We start from the raw sequence: 21,710 nt of genomic DNA on the forward strand, positions 1-21,710 counted from the left end.
AGAGAGAAACAGGCAGAGAAAGCAGCCAGAAGCACAAGAGACCAGAGACAGAGAGAAAACAAAAGACAGAGATACTGAGGACACTGGCAAAATGAATCTGGGAGCAGAAACTGCAAGAAAAAGCCATACAAAGATAAAGGTAAAGAGAGATACAGAGTCAGAAGAACATGGAGTGTCAGTGAGGTCAAGGGTAGATGGGGAGTTGGAGAGAGAACGGAGAAGAAGGGGTGAGCCTGAAATAAAGAGTCAAAGATAAGACCAGAGAAAGTCGGCCCAAGACAGAGAGCAAGAAAAACTACAAGAGACACAGATGTGGACATTCCCAGAAAGAAAAATAGGAGACAGAGAGGAACAATGAAAGCAAAGAAAAAAAGAGGAAAACCATCAAACAAGCTAGGCTGGCACCAGTCAGGTCAGTCTCCTGGAAGGACAATACAGGGCACCCCCATGACAGACCTCTTCTCCTCAGGGACCTACCTGGATCCCCACTTCTTCTTGAACTCCATCCCTGCGAACATCATCTCCTCCATTGTCTTTGGCAAGCACTTTAATTACCAGGCCCCTCAATTATTACAGCTCCTACATTTAATGAATGAAGGCTCTGTCATTATCAGCTCCTTCCATAGCTAGGTGAGGCTAAAGATTCCACGGTGGGCCAGGAATCAGGGTGGGTAGACCCTGGGAAGAGGTCAGATGCTTTCTGTCCTGATCACCAAAGGCAGAAGGCATTGAGAGATCAGTTTTATGTGCACACTCCAAGCCCTGACCCCTCCCAGGTGAAGCCATCCGTCAGTCTGGGTGTCAGAATCAGGCCTTGGACAAGGATGGGCTTCGAGAGAAGAAACCTCAGCAGATGAGACAGTGACTGGGGCTGGATGCAGAGGTCCATGTAGCACTGTGTGTGTGTATGAATGTGTGTGTGAGTGTCAGTGTATGTGTGTGAGTGAGTATGCTCAGGTGGGAGGCACACCTTCCAAGTCTGCAGGGTAAATAATAGCCTTTGTTGTTGTTGCTACATGTGCAGCTCAGAATATCAACACTCACAGAACCAGTCCAGCGAGTATAATGGGTTCTGGGACCTTGTCTGCACCCTGTAGGTGTTGGAAATCTCCCCGGGCATTTTAAAGCACTTTCCTGGCACACACACATGCTTGTACAGCATGATTCAAGAGGTGAAATATTTTATCACTGAGAACAGGGAGAGGCACCAGAAGATGCTGGATCCCAGTGGCCCTAAGGACTTCAAGGATTCCATCCTGCTTTGCATGGACAAAACAAGACCTGCCCCAGATGGGCATTGGGAATGGGAAACGGAGTGATGGAAACTGTACTGACATTGAACTAATATCTTTGGATGTGATTACATGTTTTTTAAATGTTGAAATATTTCCCTAAGGATTAGCAAGAAAGCCAAGGTCCATAATCTCCCACCATTTTTTCCTATGCCTCCCCAAGCCTTCCTCCCAGCAGCCTTTAAAGAGCTGGTAATTAAGCAGTTAACATGTGTCCAGTAAGCTCTCTCTGAGACACAGCTCACTCCTTCCCCAGTTCTGACAGAGTCAAGTCTGTTCTGATTGGTCAGGCTCCACGTATATGCAGATTGATAGAGACCAGTGGCTGTTCTGCTTGGTCTGGCATGTGCCGTGTGCTGTGCTGTGTTTAGTGGCTCAGTGGTATCCAACCCTTTGTGACCCCATGGACTGCAGCCCACCAGGGTCCTCTGTCCATGGGGCTTCTCCAGGCAAGAATACTGGGGTGGGTTGCCATGCCCTCCTCCAGCGGGAATCTTCCCAACCCAGGTCTCCAGCATTGCAGGCAGATTCTTTACTGACTGAGCCACCATGAAAGCCCAAGAATACTGGAGTGGGGAACCTATCCCTTCTCCAGGGAATCTTCCCTACCCAGGAATCCAAGTGGGGTCTCCTGCATTGCAGGCAGATTCTTTACCAGCTGAGCTACCAGGGAAGCTTGGCAGTTGTTAAATGTCTTCATTCGCATCTCTGGAATGTCAGCTGCAAGGACCAAACAGGAGTGCAATGACATCCAAAGACAGAAAAACAACAACAGGAGAACAACAATCTCAACAATTTAAACTCTACATTCATTGAGCTTGAAAAGTAAAAGTGTTAGTCATTCAGTTGTGTCCAACTCTTTGTGAGCCCATGGACTGTAACCTGCCAGGCTCCTCAGATTGGAATTCTCCAGGCAAGAATACTGGAGTGGTTGCCACTTCCTTCTCCAGAGGATCTTCCTGACCCAGGGATCAAACCTGGGTCTCCTGCATTGCAGGCAGATTTTTTGCCATCTGAGCTACTAGGGAAGCCCATTGAGCTTATTATACATTATATCATGACAACCCACCTGATAAACTAAGCACATAGAATTTTTATTTCTTGCATAAAGGCACACAGTAGGACCTGTGTTTTAAATCCAGAGCTTTGGCTCCAGAGCTCACCCTTTTAGTATCTTATTGGCCTTGGCTAGAGAAAAACAGATCAGGAAAAAGAATGATGGGCACAGAGGAATGTGGTGCTGGTAGAGAGGGAAGAAGACTCTAAAAAGTGAAATCTTTGCAAGGCGAGACATTAAGAAGCATCCATCACTGTCTCTAGGAGCACTCAGATCCTGAGAGTGAGTTTCACCAGAAAAATCTCCTTAACACAGTGCTCTCACTGTTCATTGCTGGCACAGAGACCTCCAGTGCCACTCTCAGCTATGGGTTTCTACTCCTTAAAAATCCTGATGTCTTTAGGTGAGCTGGGCTTATGGGAGGTGGGGACGATGGAGGGTTGAGTGTCCCTGAGGCCATACTGGAAGGTGGTTGTCTGATGAACTAAGACAAATAAGTTTTGTCCTGAGTAGTCTGAAAAATAAAAAATCACTGCTATTTGGGCTTATAATAAAAGCACAAAGCATTTGAAGTGGATTACGCCAGTTTACGAAAGTACATGGTTTTTGACAGCTACTCTTTGAGTTTGACAAAAAAACTTGACTTTCTGAAGTATATTGCCCATTTACAATTAATTAAAGAGCCCCTCCATTCAAGTTAATGGTCTGCAGATCAGACTTGGAGATGCTCTCACCTGATCAGACACCGTTATTTCACAAGAATGAATTTAAGGCCAGAGTGGGGAATGACGTATATAAAATTACATAGCATGTGAGTGGGACAAAAAGAGATGACACCAGTTTTACCTGCAACTCATTTTTAGCTGAAAAGAAAAAAACACATCCTGAAGTGTTGAATGAATTTCCACCCACCCATCTTTATCCAAGTTATCCTTATGTTGTAACTAGAGTGGAAACATCACACAAGACTTCCCTCAAAGAAGCTTCTAACTTCCTTTTTGATGCTTTCATTAAGAAGGAATGGTAGCCTAACATCTTTAGTAAAGAATTTACAAGATCCTCCCATCAGGCTGCAGGTCATTTTTAGGTCACTTGGTTGAGTCCACTGTTATGGATATTTATTGACACACCCTCCTCCCATCCTAACAATCCTTAGAGGAAGTCCAGGCAGAAATCGACAGAGTAATTGGTGCACACCATCTCCCAGCACTGGAAGATCGGGTAAACATGCCTTATACAGATGCTGTCATCCATGAGATTCAGATTCATTGACTCTGTCCCACTTGGCTTACCCTACTCTGTCATCAGGGACACTCACTTCCGGGGATATTATTTCCCAAATAATGAGAGATAATTATTATCTCTCATTATATATATTATATAATCTGGTCTCAAATAATAATGTGAAACCAGAGGGCCACAGACTATTGGTTGGAAGGTGTTGGCCACCTCCAGTCTTATGGTTTGTGTCAGGTTCGTGACTACAAGAAGAATTCTTATTTCCAGATTTTTGTGGGAGGGAGGGAGATTTTAGAAAGAGAAAAGTCCTCTCCCTTTTGCTCTGTTGTATTTTTTTTCTTTTTTTACCTTTATAAGATGTTATGTTTGCTGAAAAAAGTACCATGTACTTATTGAAACTTGTTATACAGTTGACCACAGGAAAAACCATAGCCTTGACTAGACGAACCTTTGTTGGCAAAGTACGTCTCTGCTTTTGAATATGCTATCTAGGTTGATCATAACTTTCCTTCCAAGGAGTAAGCATATTTTAATTTCATGGCTGCAGTCACCATCTGCAGTGATTTTGGAGCCCCCCAAAATAAAGTCTGACACTATTTGCACTGTTTCCCCATCTATTCGCCATGAAGTGATGGGACCGGATGCCATGATCTTCGTTTTCTGAATGTTGAGCTTTAAGCCAACTTTTTCACTCTCCACTTGCACTTTCATCAAGAGGCTTCTTAGTTCCTCTTCAGTTTCTGCCATAAGGGTGGTGTCATCTGCATACCTGAGGTTATTGATATTTCTCCTGGCAATCTTGATTCCAGCTTGTTTCTTCCAGTCCAGCGTTTCTTATGACTGTGGTCATGTATGGATGTGAGAGTTGGACTGTGAAGAAGGCTGAGCGCCGAAGAATTGATGCTTTTGAACTGTGGTGTTGGAGAAGACTCTTGAGGGTCCCTTGGACTGCAAGGAGATCCAACCAGTCCATTCTGAAGGAGATCAGCCCTGGGATTTCTTTGGAAGGAATGATGCTAAAGCTGAAACTGCAGTACTTTGGCCACCTCATGCGAAGAGTTGACTCATTGGAAAAGACTGTGATGCTGGGAGGGATTGGGGGCAGGAGGAGAAGGGGACAACAGAGGATGAGATGGCTGGATGGCATCACTGACTCGATGGACTTGAGTCTGAGTGAACTCCGGGAGTTGGTGATGGACAGGGAGACCTGGCGTGCTGCGATTCATGGGGTCGCAAAGAGTCAGACACGACTGAGCGACTGATCTGATCTGCTCTGATACAGTTGACTGGTTTTATAATCTGTGTTATAATCTCTCCTTTATATGAACCCATATGTTTATATATACCTATAAACACAATGATTGGTTCCTACTGCATCTGTTACTTTGCAATTTATGTGTCCAGTGTTCATGTCACCTTCCCCTCTGGTCTTTATGTCCATACCAATGTAATTTGCAATTTGTGTGTGTGGCTTTCATTTTGAAATATAACCATACTCTGTAGATATATTTTTCAGGTCAATGCCTATGTTCTAACTCTTATCTTCATCCTTGATTATGTTACTGAGTATTGGTGTTTCTAGGTGTATCACCTAGATATCTAGGTGATCAGGTGCATCTAGATACACCTGATATTTGTGTATCAAGTTGATATAATGTATCAATTTGCCCAATGAACAGTATCAAATTGCCCAATGAACAGCACCCATCTGATTATATTCAGGCCCCAGTCTGAAGTCCTGGAGACAGCTTCTTACAGGGCTCTGTTGAGTCAGATGTGAACCTTTCAGTCGACAGATCATAAAGAAGACCCAGGGGTCTTGGGGATAAGGAATCAGGGTGGTTGGTGAGGATACCTGGAGGGATGGGACACTATTGACCAAATAGGGCAGAATTATTTCAACATTCCTGCCACCAACTATGGAGCCACACAGTAAGTGAAGCTCCTTATCTGCTGAAAATCCAGCCGCTCTTTGTTGATGGCCATGTGGGCCCATTTGTCTTTGACGTCCTCTTAGGGCATTACTGTGTACCCCATCCTGAGTTCTGCCGTCCACGACCCACGCCACTTTGAGAAGCCAGATGCCTTCTACCCTGGCCACTTCCTGGATGCTCAGGGGAAGTTCAAGAAGCCACAAGTCTTCATTCCATTCTCCATAAGTAAGTCATGTTCTTTCTCCCCCATGGGAATGTCTGCTCACTCCCACTCTGTATGTGACTCTCTTGATCCAACTCCAAACCCTGTGTGAACAGTTTGGGAGAAGATGAGGAGTCTAAAGGGAAGAGAAAGCAAGACATCTTCAGAGATAAGAATAGTGTGAGGGGGAAGGATAGGGATGACGTATGATGGGGAAGGAAGATGGAGACTCAGTCAGTGATAGAGATAAAGTGAGAGGCAGAGAAACATACTTGCACACAGAGAACAGACAAATAAATGATCCAATATTGAGCACCTCCTATGTGGCAAGAATGGGGAAAGGTGTTTATAATTTTTCTTTCAAAATTAAATAATGACATTTCTCTCATTTTTATACAAAAAATGAGGTATGAAGTAAAAGTGAAAATCGTCCGTAATTCATCACTAAACCTGACCTATTAGTACTACAGAGAATGTCCTTTAATGGTTTTATTAATATTTGCTCACACACAAAGGTAGGTGGTGGATAGGTAAATAGATAATAGGTAGGTAACTTAATTAAAAGTAACAAGAAAGGAAGAAAAAGAAAGAAAACTCCTTAATTTGTTTCTTGTTAGCTGATTTCATATTTAAAAATACAAGCAAGACTAGAGTGAGATATATGAGACACTTAAGGCACAGAAATGTAAGGAATATTCAGTCCTAGGTTAACCCTGATTCAAAATGCATTCCTAGGATTATTCTGTTATCATCACTTATGAAATAATTCAGTTTTGGCCACTGACTTGAAATTCATCATATTTGAAGTGGTTATTCTCCTCAGGTCTATTTCTGTTTTGGGGTTCTTTTTTTTTTTTGGTAATAATCCATATCCACACTGATTCTCTAATCTGTCTTTTTCAGCTATATAATATTCTTTGAATTATTAATATTATATCTGTACATATATTTAAATATTTTCCAGGGGACATTACTCTTCCTTTTTTTTGTAACGCATTTTATTTTTCTTGAGTGTATTTTAGAATTATTTTGTCAAAGGCCCAAAATATCCCACTGGGATTCTACTAGGATTAATCTAAATTTGTATTTTGATTCTGATGCTTTGCCAAATCTCCATTTTTGATAGTAATGGTTTAGTCACTAAGTCATGTCTGACTCTTGCGACCCTATGGACTGTAGCCTGCAAGGCTCCTCTGTCCATGGGATTCTCCAGGCAAGTAGACCTGAGTGGATTGCCATGCCATTCTCCAGATCTTCCCGACCCAGGACCCAGGGATCTAACAGGTGTCTCTTATGTTTCCTGCATTGGCAGACGGATTCTTTACCATGAGCACCACCTGAAGCCCATTTTTGATATGTCCTAAGCAGCAGCAGAAGCAGATAAAAGATAGTGTGTTCATTTAGTCCTTGTACCACTGGTGGCATCTTGAACTTTTTTAAAACTAGGTTTTGCATATTTTTTGCTAAATTTATTCCTAAGAAACACGGGAGAAGATTGTGGCTATTGTTTGTAGGGCCTCTTTGTCAGCTCAGCTGTGGGCTGCCATAACAAAATGCCGTAGACTGGGTGGCTTAAAAAAATAAATTTATTTTCTCACAGGTCTGGAAGCCACAAGTCTGCAATCAGGGAGCCAGCATGGTCAGGTTCTGGTGAGGTCTCTTCGTGGTTTGCATGCGGCCACTATCTTGCTGTGGATTCGCATGCAGCCTGGGGACCGTGGTCTTACTTCTTCTTCTAAGAACGCTCTCCTCTCAGGGAGACCCCACCCTAATGAGCTAATTTAAACCTAATTACCTCCCAGATCCCTTCTCAAGATACCGCCGTGGGCATTAGGACTGCAACATATAAATTTTGGGAAGATAGGCTTCAGTCCAGAGCACTCTTCTAAAGGCATTTCAAATTGTTTTACTAAGTATATCAGAAATCCACTCACCTTTTGGGGTGTGTATGTCTGTCGTAATTGAACAAATTCCCTATATTACTTTTATACCTTACAATGTTTCATTTTATTCTCTTGGATTTTCCTAATAACTGATGTTAGCAGCTGTAAATGATGATATTTTGAGTTAATTGTTTCTTATGTTAAGGTCACATGTCATGTTTTCCCTAATATCAAGGACTAGCACTTCTGGAATCACATGAAGCAATAGCACTGATAGTGAGCGATCTTGTCCAAGTCCTAACTTTAAGGAGAATATTTTTATTTTCTCTATGAAGCTGAATGCTGGCTATTGCCTATTCCAGATATTTTATGGCTACTCTACCATATATTTTTCTCAACTGTAAATCAAACTAAGGAAATGTTTTTTTCTCCATATTTTACAGTAAATTCTTTTTAAATTTTTAACCAAGATATTACACTGAGTATTCTCAATAATCTTTTCAGCTCTTGTCAAGAGGATCAAATTGTCTTCCTCCTTTGATCACTTAAAAAATAGTCGCTGTCTCAGTGTTGAATCATTCTCTGTTGTAGAAGTGGAACAAGAGAGGCTGGCAGGGTGAGCAGGTTACTTGCTCAAGGCCCGGTAGGAAGTCATGTTCTGCGGAGGTGAGGGCGGGGCTAGGCTGTAATAAATAATCTGAATATCTCAACAACTTAAAATTAAAAGGTTATTATTTTCCTGCTCATGCTACATGCCCATCCCTGACCATAACAGTCATGTAGAAATGGGGGCTAGTGGGGACTCTCTCCTGACATATGAAGAAACAGGGAAAAATGTATGACATGCATAAGTTTAGACCTCATTTCACCAGATAAAGGAAATCTCATCCAAGTTCAATGTGGCAGAGAAGTTTATGCACCAAGAGATGTACTGGGAATACTTAATGAATGAACAGTAATGAACTTGGCCACACACACAAGGCAGCTCTCTGGGCTCCTTTCCTTCCCATGAGACTGTGGGTCAACAAGATGCAGTTGAAACTCTTGCCCAACCCAGGAACGTGCTGGTCCCTCTCTTGGATACTCCAGTGGACACAGCCTATGCTGAAGTCGGTCAAGGATATTCAGGGTTCCACCTAGATGGACCCATTGGTGATAGTTGACCCCGTGTGGCAGGACGATGTGAGGAGTGGTCATGAGAGTCAGAAAAATGGGTGCAAATGTGGGCAGGGTGTTATTTAAAGTCTCTATCAAGCATGATGTGGGCATGACTAGACAGTACCTCCATGGGTTGGGGTGTAGGGATTGAGTCTGGGAGGCTGACTCTGTTGCCTGCTGATGGTGGGCAGAACCAGGGTGCTGGGAGGAGGGTTGAAGTGACCAGAAGAGTGTGGACACTCAGAAGCTTAGAGCAAGCACCATGTATCCACTGGGTAGAAGTAGGTCAGTATTTGATCAGCCAAGTCCCCACCTACACCAGGGTAGGCCAGAGGTTTCAGCTCCCCTCTACCCCTCTCTGGGAAGGTCCTCTGGAGGAGGAAATGGCAACCCATGCCAGTACTTGCCCGGGTCCAGCCCTGGCTGATCCAGGGTATTCGAAGGAGAGACGGCATAGGCAACCTATTTATTTAAATATTTATCAAAGATATAAAGAGTAATAGTATGAGGATAGCTCAGTGAGGAAATTCAGTGGAGAAAAGAGGTTGAGTAGCTTGGTTTACGCGGGAGACCAATAAAACTTCAAGACAAGAAGTTTGCACCACTTACGTAGGCCGCAGGCATCCTTCCGTTCTCCCGAAGGAGAGGAGACACTGAGGCCTCCCTGGTCGGATCTTAGAAGCGCAGGCATAATTAGTAAGCATGGTGGGTTCCGCGCTCCAGATGGAGACTCAGCCAGAGTGAGAGAGAGCGCGACATGGGGAGACCAAGTTTCGGTGAACAAGGCCCGCACTTTATTTTCCAAAGTAGTTTTTATACCATAAGTTATGCATAGAGGATAATGGGGGAAGGGGTGGAGTCATGCAAGGACAGAAGTTCCTGGTTCTAATTGAAGCCAGGCTTTCAAACTTATCATATGCAAAAGTTCAGGTGATTTACATCATGGCCTGTTAACATTTTAAGAAACATATTTCTCTAAAGGTGATTATTCCAAAGTCAGGCACCAGCCTCCAAAAAAGCATTGGACAAAGCTGCGTTCCTATAGGGCAATGGTGAGGTGGGCTCAATCAAGAAAAGAATTAACTCAAGGGTCCAAAGTTACAAACATTGAGGCTACTACTTACATGTCTATACACCCATTATATCAATCAATACACTGCCAAGGACACAGTAGGTAAGGGGTATGGAGACTTAGCAGCTAACATTGGCCCAGTAAGTGAAAAACCCTTCACCAATACAATTTCTAATCAATCTTTTAACTACTCAAAAGAATCTGTATTTAGACAGTTTAGAACATCTCCTGCCTCTCACAGTTGGGAGGCTCTGAACAATCACATGTGGCCGGAAAAACCTATTCAGGCAGGCTAGAGGATTTCCAAAGGAGTTTGTAGGTTGAAACACTGTCACACCCAGGAATTATTAACTGGAGCTGTAAGCTAACTCTTTTTTCAGAGAGGTAGTGGGGGACAGCCCCCCGTAAAGTCAGAGGTGTGGGTGGAAGCACAAAGCAGAAAGTAGGCAGACTCTGGTTTTGGGGGTAGATGCTCGAGAATTTCCAGGGAGACTCCTGAGGCTCGATCCCGCCTTTGCATATGCCGAGCCTCCTTCCTCATGACCTTTGTCATGTGTGGAGCTCCTCGTGCTGGCTCCCTGCAGTGATAGAATTCCAGTTGAGCTATTCCAGATCCTGAAAGATGATGCTGTGGAAAGTGCTGCACTCAATATGCAATATGCACTCAATATGCAATATGCCGGCTCCTGGCAAGTACTCTTCCCTGGAAAATCCCATGGACGGAGGACCATGGGGTTGTGAAGAGTTGGACACAACTTAGCAACTAACCATCACCAACATAGAATTAGAAGTGCTTGACATGTAAATCTATGTAAATGAGCATGCAAATATCCTTAGATTTTCACGGTGGGCAACCAAGTGCTCTGTAGGGCTCTCCTCATTGACACTGTCTCCCTTACACCCGCAGGAAAATGCCTCTGTCTGGGTGAGAGTTTGGCCCGCTCCAGCCCTTCCTCATCTTTACCTCTTGCTGCAGAATTTCTCCTTGGGGTTTCCCAAGGCCCCTGTGAACACTGACCTTACACCAGGGGTGAATGGGCTGGGGAGACTGCCCCCTGTGTTCCAGGTCAGCTTTCTACCCTGCAGGGGAGGGGGAAGGCAGGAAGAGGCTCAGATCCCCTCTGAGTCCTTGTATGCAGCCCCTCCCTCTGTCCAGAATTAACATGTGCAGGTTCCTGACTCCTCCCTACTCACTCTCTCCTGTGGAAAGTCCCTTCTGTGGTCTCCCCATCATCCAGCCTGCTGTAGTCACCCTCATCCCCAGATGGCCTGTGTTGTTGAGGATATTTCAGGGTCAAGAAATACCTACAATATATCAGTGTTACCACCCCGCTAGCACAGTCTGGATAACTGAAGCCCCAGAGGAGGACAAGATTTAGACCCAAGCTTACCCAGAGCAGCAGCAGCAGCACCAGGTTTGCTGCCTCTCTTCTTTGTCTCATTTACTCTGCTCACCCCTGCCCTCCTCCTCTCTCCTTAAACTGAAATGGCTAGTCCAGCCCTCAGTGCTGTTTTCCTGTGTGACTTCTAAATATCTCCCTCCCCTCTTTGATTTTATCCTTTAAAACCCATGAGACCAAAATAATGTTCTGTTCTCTCTGGCCAATGGCTATCTGTGCTCCCTTTGCTCTCTCTCTTTTAGATAAATTCACATATCTTAACATTAACCATAACAATTTTAAGGCGTACACCTCAATGGTATTTAGTACAATCATGTTGTGTAACCATCAATTTTATCTGTTCTGAAACATTTTCATCACCCCATAAAAACCTCCATGCCATTAACATGTCAGTCCCCAATTCTCTCCTCCAATTAACCCCTGATAACCATGACTATGCCTTTGGCTTTTATTTTTCAGATGAACTCATCAATTCTGGAAATTTAATATAAATGGCATCATACATGAAGTGATTGTTTCGGCTTTTTCATTTAGCTTAATGTTTTTAAGTTTCATTCACATTTTGGCAGGTATCAGTACTTCATATCAGTACTTCATCTCCTTCATGGCTGAATAGTATTGTGTTATGTGGAAAAACCACTTTTATGTATTCCTTCATTAGTGGACCAAATCAGTCAATCCTAAGGGAATGAAGTGAAAGTCACTCAGTCGTGTCTGACTCTTTGCGACCCCATGGACTATACAGTCCATGGAATTCTCCAGCCCAGAATACTGGAGTGGGTAGCCTTTCCCTTCTCCAGGGGATCTTCCCAACACAGGGATTGAACCCAGGTCTCCTGCATTGCAGGGGATTCTTTACTGGCTGAGCCACAAGGGAAGCCCAAGAATACTGGAATGGGTAGTCTATCCCTTCTCCAGCGGATCTTCCCGACCCAGGAATCAAACTGGGGTCTCCTGCATTGCAGGTGGATTCTTTACCAACTGAGCTATCATGGAAGCCCAATCCTAAGGGAAATCAACCCTGAAAATTCATTGGAAAGACTGATGCCGAAGCTCCAATACTTTGGCCACTTGATGCAAAGAGCCAGCTCATTGGAAAAGACCCTGATGCTGGGAAAGATTGAGGGCAAGAGGAGAAGGGGGTGTAAGAGGATGAGGTGATTAGATAGTATCATTAACTCAATGGACATGAGTTTGAACAAACTCCCAGAGATAATGAATGACAGGGAAACATGGTGTGGTGCAGTTCACGGGGTTGCAAAGATTCAGACATGACTTGGTGACTGAACAACAAATAGGTACTTTGTACTTTATTGCTGGAGGAGAGGTGTGCCCAAGTGCAAGCCCTGAGGTGAAGCATCCAGATCCCAGGTCGTCCTCATCTCCCCTGACCCATTCTAAACTGTTGTTCGTAAGGGGTCAGGGATTGACTATCTCCTCTTCTGAAACTTCTTTCTGCTGGAGAGACCCTAGCCTTCCCTAGCTTATAGAATCCCTCACTGAATATTCTCAGACCTGTAGGGACCTGGACCACTCTGCTGGAATGGGTTGATTTCCTTGAGTAATCATAAGGTTTAGTTCCAACTATTGGAGCCTGGAAGACACAAACTTAACCTAACCTTTAAACAAACAGGGGCTGAAAAGAAGAACAACAATAGCCTTGAAGGGTCTAGAAAGGAAAGGAACCACATTAACGTTGGAAGGGCTTTCTTAACCGTTGACCAGATGGGGAGGCGATGTCACCCCTTTCAAGAAGCCACTCTGCTTTGGTATATATTTTTGTTAATCTCGAGATTCAAGTTTAATATGTTTCTCTATTTTTATAATGGAAGTTCTGGACCTATTGGTCTCAGATGTCTTTATTGGACCAAAAATTCTTAGTCATAGGTTGACCACAGTAGGGTAGATAACAGAGCATGAGACATACGTAGTAATATGAATTTATATGACTGGAAAAGAAAAAGGGTTATAAGAAAATGAAAACCTGCTGCCAGCAAGTTTGTTAAACCTCATAGGATCCTGTAGAACAAAGTAGAGAATCAGTTTCTAATTTTCTCTCCTATATTAAATAACAGGATTGGTGGTTATTTGTCTGCTGAAGCCTAGCAGCTTGTTGTCAAATTTTCTCCATGTTTGTTTCTACTGATACCTGAGTCAGGAAGATCCCCTGGAGAAGGATACGGCAACCATTCCAGTATGCTTGCCTGGGAAATCCCATGGATAAGAGGAGCCTGGAAGGCTGCAGTCCATGGGGTCTCAAAGAGTTGGACATGACTCAGCAACTAAACACACGCGCGCGCACACACACACACACACATACACACATCTTTAATGGTCATCAGGTCTGTGGCTGTTTTCTTTGCCTCCCGATCTGCCATTTTTTGTTCCCCTGGGTAATTTGTGAATTTTCCTTTTGGTGTCCACAGCAGGGAATAACTACTACTAGTTTTGGCTTTTGAGCCCTTTCTATGAGCTGTAAAATCGCAGGTCCATATTTTACAGGGGAATTTTTTGCATATAAAAATCCTCTTTCTTTTCATATGGTAGCATGGGCATGTATAAGACAAGGAAGGCATATTTTGAGTCTCTGTATATATTTATAATCTTTCCTTCCCCTAAGGTTAAGGCTCAAGTTGGGGCTATTAGCTCAGCCCTTTGGGATGAAGTATTACTGATAAAGGTTTTGCTTTTACGAAGTATAAGGGTTCATAATAGCATGGCCTGCCCTCCCAATGGAGAAGGCAATGGCACCCCACTCCAGTATTCTTGCCTGGAAAATCCCACGGATGGAGGAGCCTGGTGGGCTGCAGTCCATGGGGTCGCTAAGAGTCGGACACGACTGAGCAACTTCACTTTCACTTTTCACTTTCATGCATTGGAGAAGGAAATGGCAACCCACTCCAGTGTCCTTGCCTGGAGAATCCCAGGGACGGTGGAGCCTGGTAGACTGCCCTCTATGGGGTCGCACAGAGTCGGACACGACTGAAGCGATTTAGCAGCATCAGCAGCAGCCCTCCCAACTCTATCTTTAAGGCAACTACTGACATAAGTAAACCATTCCTCCTCAGGTTTTTCTATGGCCTGGTCAGTAAGATCAGATCCATAGGCATAAACCTAGTCAAGGGTTTCAAGGCAGGAATGTCTTAGTTCTGGGGCCTGAGTAGGCGTTAGTGTTGCTGGGTTGAGGGTGTGGCAAGTTTTGAAGGTTACATCTGGGAAGTCAAGAAGTAAAGCGTGGTATTCAGTAAGGTGGCCTCCAGCTAACGAATGGTGGCCTTTAATTTCCAGAATCCCTTGTCCTCAATGAGGGGTCTGGACTTCCGGTGGCTGTCCACAGGTGGGCTTGTTTGCTTCTTCCACTAATAAAGCAGGGGCAGCTATCACCCAGATGCAGCCAGGCCACCCTCAGGCCATGGAATCCAGTTGTTTGGGAAAAATAGCCAATAGGCTTAGGAACTTCTAGCTTTCGTACAAGGACCCCCAGAGCAGTGCCCTGTTTTTCAGCTTCATACAAGATAAATGGCTTTTTAAATTGGGGAGTGCTATATCTTAAAAAAAAAAAAAATTCTCCTGGGGACTTCCCTAGTGGTCCAGTGGGTAAGACTCTGTGCTTCCACTTCAGGGCACAGGTTCAATCCATGGTCAGGGAACTAACATCCCATACAAAATTTCCTCCCAGATTACAAAGCAACATGCTCCTCTTTTAAGGCAAAATAATAGAGACTTCCCTGGTGGTCCAGTGGTTTAGAATCCACCTGCCAATGAAGGAGACATGGGTTTGATCCCTATTCTGGGAAGATTCATATGCCTTGGGGCAAAGAAGGCAGTGTGCCACAACTATGGAGCCCTTGCGCTACAACTACTGAAGCCAAGTTCCTGGAACCCGTGCTGCACAACAAGAGAGGCCAGCACAGTGAGAAGCCTGAGCACCGCAATCAGAGAGTAGCCCCAACTTCCCGCAACTAAAGAAAAGTTGGCGCACAGCATGCAAGACCCAGCATCACCAAAAATAAGTAAAGAAATAATAAAAATAAAACAGAATGATAAAGCTTCTCTTTCTCAACTAACCTGGAAATACCTCTATGGTACATTAAGCTAAAAGGTAAACTTGAAAAAGTCTGACTGGCTGTTGTTCTCAACTGGGAGTGCGGGTCAGAGTCACACGAATGAATGTTGCAAATAAAAATTCCCATGACCTCCTAGTGGAGAGTCAGATCCAGAAAAGCTGGAAGGAGGTTCAGGTGAGTATTTGCACAAGGCCAACAATGGTTTCATTTTTCTCCTCTCACAGGGAATCAAAAGTCTGGAAGGAGATCTGCCAAACAGTTAATCATGGTTATGTCTAGAAGGACAGGTGAAGGAGGAATTTTACATCAGACTTTATACAATTTTGCATTCTTTTTTTGCAATTGTTGATGTTAGGTATTACATTTCTCTGTAAGCCAAACACAGAGATATGCTCTTAAATACATAAATTGTCTTAAATAGTCAGCAAATTTATCCTGTGTAACCATTATGTTATCAACATCTGACACAGCAAAGAAGATGCGAGAGGTGGAAAGAGACAGAAAGAGGGGCAGGGCAGAGGGTGGATGAGAAGGAGACACAGGGAGATGAGGAGAGGTGGAAAGGAGAGGAAGAGAGGCGGGCAGAGACCAACAAAAAGACATGAGAAGAGGGGGAAAGATGCCCAAAGAGAAAAATGTGACAATAAGAGATCAAAGGAGACACAGAAACAGTGAGTGAGGGGCTCAGAAACACAGAGGGAAACACAGACACAGGGAGACAGACACCGAGACAGAGAGATGGAGAGAGAAACAGAGGGAGACAGATCTCTTGTGAAGGTTCTGGGGGCCAGGAGGGCTGCCTTCCCTGTGACCTGCTAGCTCAGCCCCGGGAGGACCTTACAGCCCCTTCTTTCTCACAGCGGTTCAAGCTCTACTCTGGCTTCTTGAAGCACCTTCCTGGTGCTCACAGGCAAGTCTACAAAAACCTGCAGGAAGTCAACGCCTTCATCGACCATGGTGTGGAGAAGACCCATGAAACCCTGGACCCCAATGCGCCCCCCTACTTCCACCCTGCTCCTCCCAGACCTCATCGGCTCCTGCCTGCTCTGCTTGGATACAATGGGATTCCAGAGAGGCAATGGGTGGTGGGAGGGGATGAGAAAAAGACATGGGGTGAGAAGGGAGGAGAAAGGAGTAGAAGAATCGGGTGAGGGGAGATTCTGAAGGGGAAAAACATTAGCAAGTGGTGAAAAGAGCTACAGAGGCAGAAAGAAGCTGGGAGAGGAAGGGGGACAAATACACCAAAGAGATGGAGAGACGGATTGCAACCAAGCAAGGCTGAGGCAGGAGAGAGATGGTTGAGCATAGAGGAAGGAAAAAGGGCCAGACGACGTGAGACCCAGAAAGAGGTGGAGGGACCCAGAGACATGTATGTGCAGCAGGGCCCCAGTCTCTCCTGACATGAACCCTGCACCTCTGGACCCAGGAGAAGTCCATCTTCAACAGCAAGTGCCACGAGCGCAACCTCATCGTCACTGCTCTGTTGCTCTTCTTCCCTGGCCCTGAGACCACCAGCACCACACTCCGCTATGGATTCCTGTTCATACTCACATACCTGCACGTTGCAGGTGGGCGGACTGGGGACAGCCACTTGGGGGAGGGGCGTTCTGACCCCTCTGGGGGCTGCAGAAATGGGTCTAGTGGTCTTCTGTGAACCAGAAAGGCAGTGTTCCCCTCTTATACCAGGAGCACTGTAGGGTTTCTTTCCCTCTTTGGCCGTACCCTATAGCAAGACAATCATATTTCCCCCACCAGGGATTGAACCCATGCCCCCTGCATTGGAAGCTCAAAGTCTTAACTACTGGACCACCAGGGAAGTCCTGGAGCACTGGAGGTTCTGAATGACTCCAAAACTAAGCCAGCCTAGTTGGTGGATGGATGATGAAGAATCTGCCAATGTAGGGGGTTCCTTGGTGGTCCAGTGTTTAGGACTCAGTGCTTTTACTGTCTTGGCCCCAGGTTCAATCCCTGGCAGAGGAACTAAGATCCTGGAAGCAGGACAGCATGGCTAAAAAGAGAGAAAGAGAGAGAAGCTGTCAATGTCTTTTCCTCCATCACTTAAGGATAGACCCATCCATTTATCCATCTGTCTATTCCTTGATTCACCAATTAAACTAATTCATCATCTGATTCTTTCATCTATGATTCATCTAAGGACATACACTTCCATTCTTTATTTGGATAATTGATTCCTCTGTTGATCTTTTAAAATAATTATTCACTGAATGAATTGTCATCGATACATTGGTCCCTTTATTCATTCATTCATCCACATAGTTTTCTAAAACTAGGTAACATACCCTAATCCTTCCATCATCCAGTTTTTCAATTCATCCTTCATCCAATCTATCTTTTGATTTATGTACTTAGTAATTGACTCCTTTATTCTCCCTTTGTTTATATATCTATTATTCAATCCATCTAACCACCCACTTATTCCTCTATTTATTCCTTTAAAACAATTCATTCACTTTATTCTTCCATAAATTTAACCATCCACCATTCATGTGGTTTACTGGCTAATCATGCTCATTTATTTATTTGTCTATGGATCATTTATTAATAAATGATTAATTGATCTTTGATAAGGAAATAATATATCCATTCATTAACATTCTTCTATTCATCAGCCTTTCCATTCATGAATTGACCCACTGCTTGATTGATTGATGTATTCATTTATTTTTTCCAGTTGTTTGTGGGTTAATTCACTGATCTGTTTTATTATTATATTCCTGAGGACCTAGCACATTGGCACATCTATAATACACTCACAATAAATATTAGTTCTTCTTAGAGGAGGAGTTTCTACAGGTTCATACCTTGAGTTCTCAGTCTGAAATTCTGAGCAAAACGTGGGTGCACATGTGTGTGCATGCTTGCCTGTGCATGTTGGGAGAGTATCCATAACATTCATTAGATACCAACAGGTGAGAAATTTACAATTGTTCCACTTCGCCTCCTGCTACAAGCTGGTTACTCAGAGGGGCGTCAATGATCTAACCATTTCCTATAGGTTTTTCTGGTTTCATTGGCCTGGAAATGAATGGGCTAATGTTCACAGAACACTGAACTGTGTTCCAACATAGAAAGCAGTGTTCCTGGAGAAATGTCTCTATAAACAAGTTTCACTCGTCCCACGCTTCTGTGCAGAGAGAATCCACAAGGAGATTGACCAGGTAATTGGCTCATATTGCCCTCCAGCCCTGGATGACAGAGCCCAAATGCCATACACAGACACAGTCATCCATGAAATTCAGAGATTTGCGGACCTCATCTCCATTGGCGTGTCCCACATGGATACTAAAGATGCTCATTTCTGAGGGTACATCCTCCCGAAGGTACAGCACCTTACTGGGCTCCCATATCTCCTTTGCGTGAGCCTCCTACAACAACTCTTTTGGTTGGATCACTCACTCTTGTTTCATTATGTCTGGGGGTGGGTTGGAGAGGGAACGGAAGTGTCTTTTAATCTTGTGACCCTCCCCTCAGGGCACAGCAGTCTATCCCATCCTGAGCTCTGCTCTCCATGATCCGGGTTACTTTGAAAAACCAGATGCCTTCAACCCTGACCACTTTCTGTTTGTTTGGGTTTGTTTCTTAAATTTTTGGGTCACTCTGTGGGGCATATGGGATCTTGGTTGCCTGACTAGGGATTGAAATGGCACTCCCTGCATTGGAAGTGTAGAGTCTTAACTGCCAACAAGGTCCCCAAGGTCCCCCTGACCACATTCAGGATGCCAATAAAAGTAGGCTGGACCTGCATTCCAGAGTACAGGTGCCATGGTCTCCTTGAGACAACAGAGGTCTTAGTTCATGGGGCAGTTAGCTTACACCAGTTGCTTTACCTGTATTCACCCATCCCATCTTCACTCCAAGCCTAGAGGGGGCTAGAGAAGTGAAACCACATCCTAAGGCACATCTTGGGAAGCTAGACCTTGGGCAATTACTTTTAACCTCTTGATTGGTATGTTGCCATTTTCTCTTCCAGGGTATCTTCCAGACACAAGGATCGAACCTGCGTCTCTTCTGCATTGGGCAGGCAAATTCTTCATCACTGAGCCACCTGGGAAGCTCCACACACATTGGTATCAAATATCTGTTGAGCACTATGCTGATCCCAAATATTTTATTGGGGTTTGAAGGTAGTGCAGCAGGTAAGTCACATCGAAACACAGTTTTTGCCCCAGGAAATTTACAGTCCAGTAGGGAAGATGAGCATAATTCATGGTCACAAAATAACCTATAATTAAACGACTGCTTGCAATATGTTTAAAACTGCTTGGCTAAAGTACATGCTCAGAGGGCAACTCTTTTTTTTTTTTTAACTTTTCTTTTTTTAAATAATAATTTTCTTTCTTTCTTTTTTTTTGTGGCCATGCTGGGTCTTCTGTTGATGCCCAAGCTTTTCTCCAGTTGCAGCGAGCAGGGGATAGCTGCAGTACTCGAGTTTCTCATCGTGGTGGCTTCTCTTGTTGCAGACTGCATGCTCTAAAGGTCTTCAGTAGTTGCAGCACGGTGGGCTCAGTAGCTGCGGCTCCTGGGCCATAGAGCACCGGCTCAGCAGTTGTGGTGCATGGGCTTTGTTGCTCCAAGGCATGTGGGATTGTCCCAGATCAAGGACGGAACCCATGTCTCCTGTGCTGGCAGGCAGATTCTTTACCAGTAAGCCACTAGGAAAGACCAAGGGCAACTCTTATTCAGATAATTAATCATAATTGTGATAAGTGCGCTAAAGCTGGCTTTGGGAACATAAAATAGGAAGTACTGACTCCCCCTCGTGGATCGGTGAGGAAAAGCTTACCTGAAGCAGGGGCTTCTAAGCTATGACATCATGGGGGAGTATCAACCAGCCACTGGAAGGGGTGTTCCTTCAGAGGAAGAAGCAAGGGCAGAGCCTGCAGGTGGACATGGCATGGCCCATCTTAGAAAGTAGAACTCTGGAAGACCCGGTTACAGAAGTCGTGTCCGACTCTTTGCGACCCCATGGACTATAGGCTACCAGTCTTCTCAGTCCGTCCATGAAATTTTCCAGGCAAGAATACTGTAGTGGGTTGTCATTTCCTTCTCCAGAAGATAGCAGTGAAGAGCTCAGCTGGGCGGGGCCTTGACATGGGGAGGAGTCTGGATTTGTCCGGCCTGCCAGGGATGGGCTGGAGGCGGGGAGGGGGAGCTGGAGGCGGGGTGGTGGGGATTATCGGGGGAAGTCAGGAGGATCTTGACCTGCTCTGGCTTCTCTCTCTCCCCATTCTCCACTCTTTGACCCCATCCAGAAAAAATCCCAATGCCCAGAGTCTCCTTGGGGAGAAAGGTAGACCCCAGCATCACGTCCCTAATCTTGAATCTCACAGGTGACTTCAGTGACCGGGGACTCCTAGCTCCTTGCAATGCAATGGCCTCTTCCCTCGTTTCATCTTCATGAGAATCAGGCGACACGTGGGGTCGGGGAGCTGAGGGTCAATTTCTCCATCCATGAGTCCTTTCTGAAGTTTAGAGAATGACAGAGATGTGGCAAATAAACAGACACAGACAGATAAGGACAAAGGAGTGAGGAACACAGAGAAAGACAGGAGAGATGATGGCAGAAAGAGACTGACAAATGATGGCAGAAAGAGAGTGAATATGAGATAATAAAAGAAAGTGGAGGGTGAAGTGAAGCGAAGTGAAAGTCGCTCAGTCGTATCTAACTCTTTGCAACCCCATGGACTGTATAGTCCATGGAATTCTCCAGGCCAGAATACTGGAGTGGGTAGCCTTTCCCTTCTCCAGGGGATCTTTCCAACTGAGGGATCCAACCCAGGTCTCCTGCATTGGAGGCAGATTCTTTACCAGCTGAGCTACAAGGGAAGCCCAAGGTGGAAGGTGGAGGAGGGATAAAAGGTAGAGAAACAGAGTAAGACAAAGAGAGGAAAAGAGAAAGTGATGTAAGGAGCAATGAAGAAACACTGAAGGAGAGAAGAGGGAACTGTACAGGAATACTGAAAAATGAGAGCACTGCAGAGAGAATCAGACCCGTACAGACAGACAAAGGGAGTTAAACAAGATTGGCGAGGACAAGGAAGAGGAACAAGGAAGGGAACAAGAGAAGACAGACAGAGAAACAGTGCCTGGCAGAAAGTATAGCCATATAAAAATACTGAGGAGATGGCCATCAGCAGAGAGAAAGAGCCAAAGGGTGTCCAGTTGCAAAGCCCCAGGGATGGGGAGGACTGATTAGGAGGAAGCAGAAGTCAGGCTGTTTTGGAAAAGCCTGGTTGCAGAACCAGTTACTGGAGGTGAACCAGCTGGGAGCTCCATTCCAAATATTCGTGAGCTTATGTATCCTAACCTGTAAAAGTGCCTAGAAGATGTGGGTTAAGTGTTACTCGAAAAATTTTGACAAACACTAACTTCTTTATCTTCATAA

The 21,710-nt window shown here is 44.7% G+C and overlaps 1 pseudogene; it reads left to right on the forward strand.

The window, feature by feature from the left end:
- Positions 1 to 21,710, forward strand: part of LOC113875307 — a 28,151-nt pseudogene that overhangs the window by 3,598 nt on the left and 2,843 nt on the right.

The sequence above is a fragment of the Bos indicus x Bos taurus genome, chromosome 18 (genome assembly GCF_003369695.1).
Source record: "Bos indicus x Bos taurus breed Angus x Brahman F1 hybrid chromosome 18, Bos_hybrid_MaternalHap_v2.0, whole genome shotgun sequence".
Taxonomy (NCBI): Eukaryota; Metazoa; Chordata; class Mammalia; order Artiodactyla; family Bovidae; genus Bos; species Bos indicus x Bos taurus.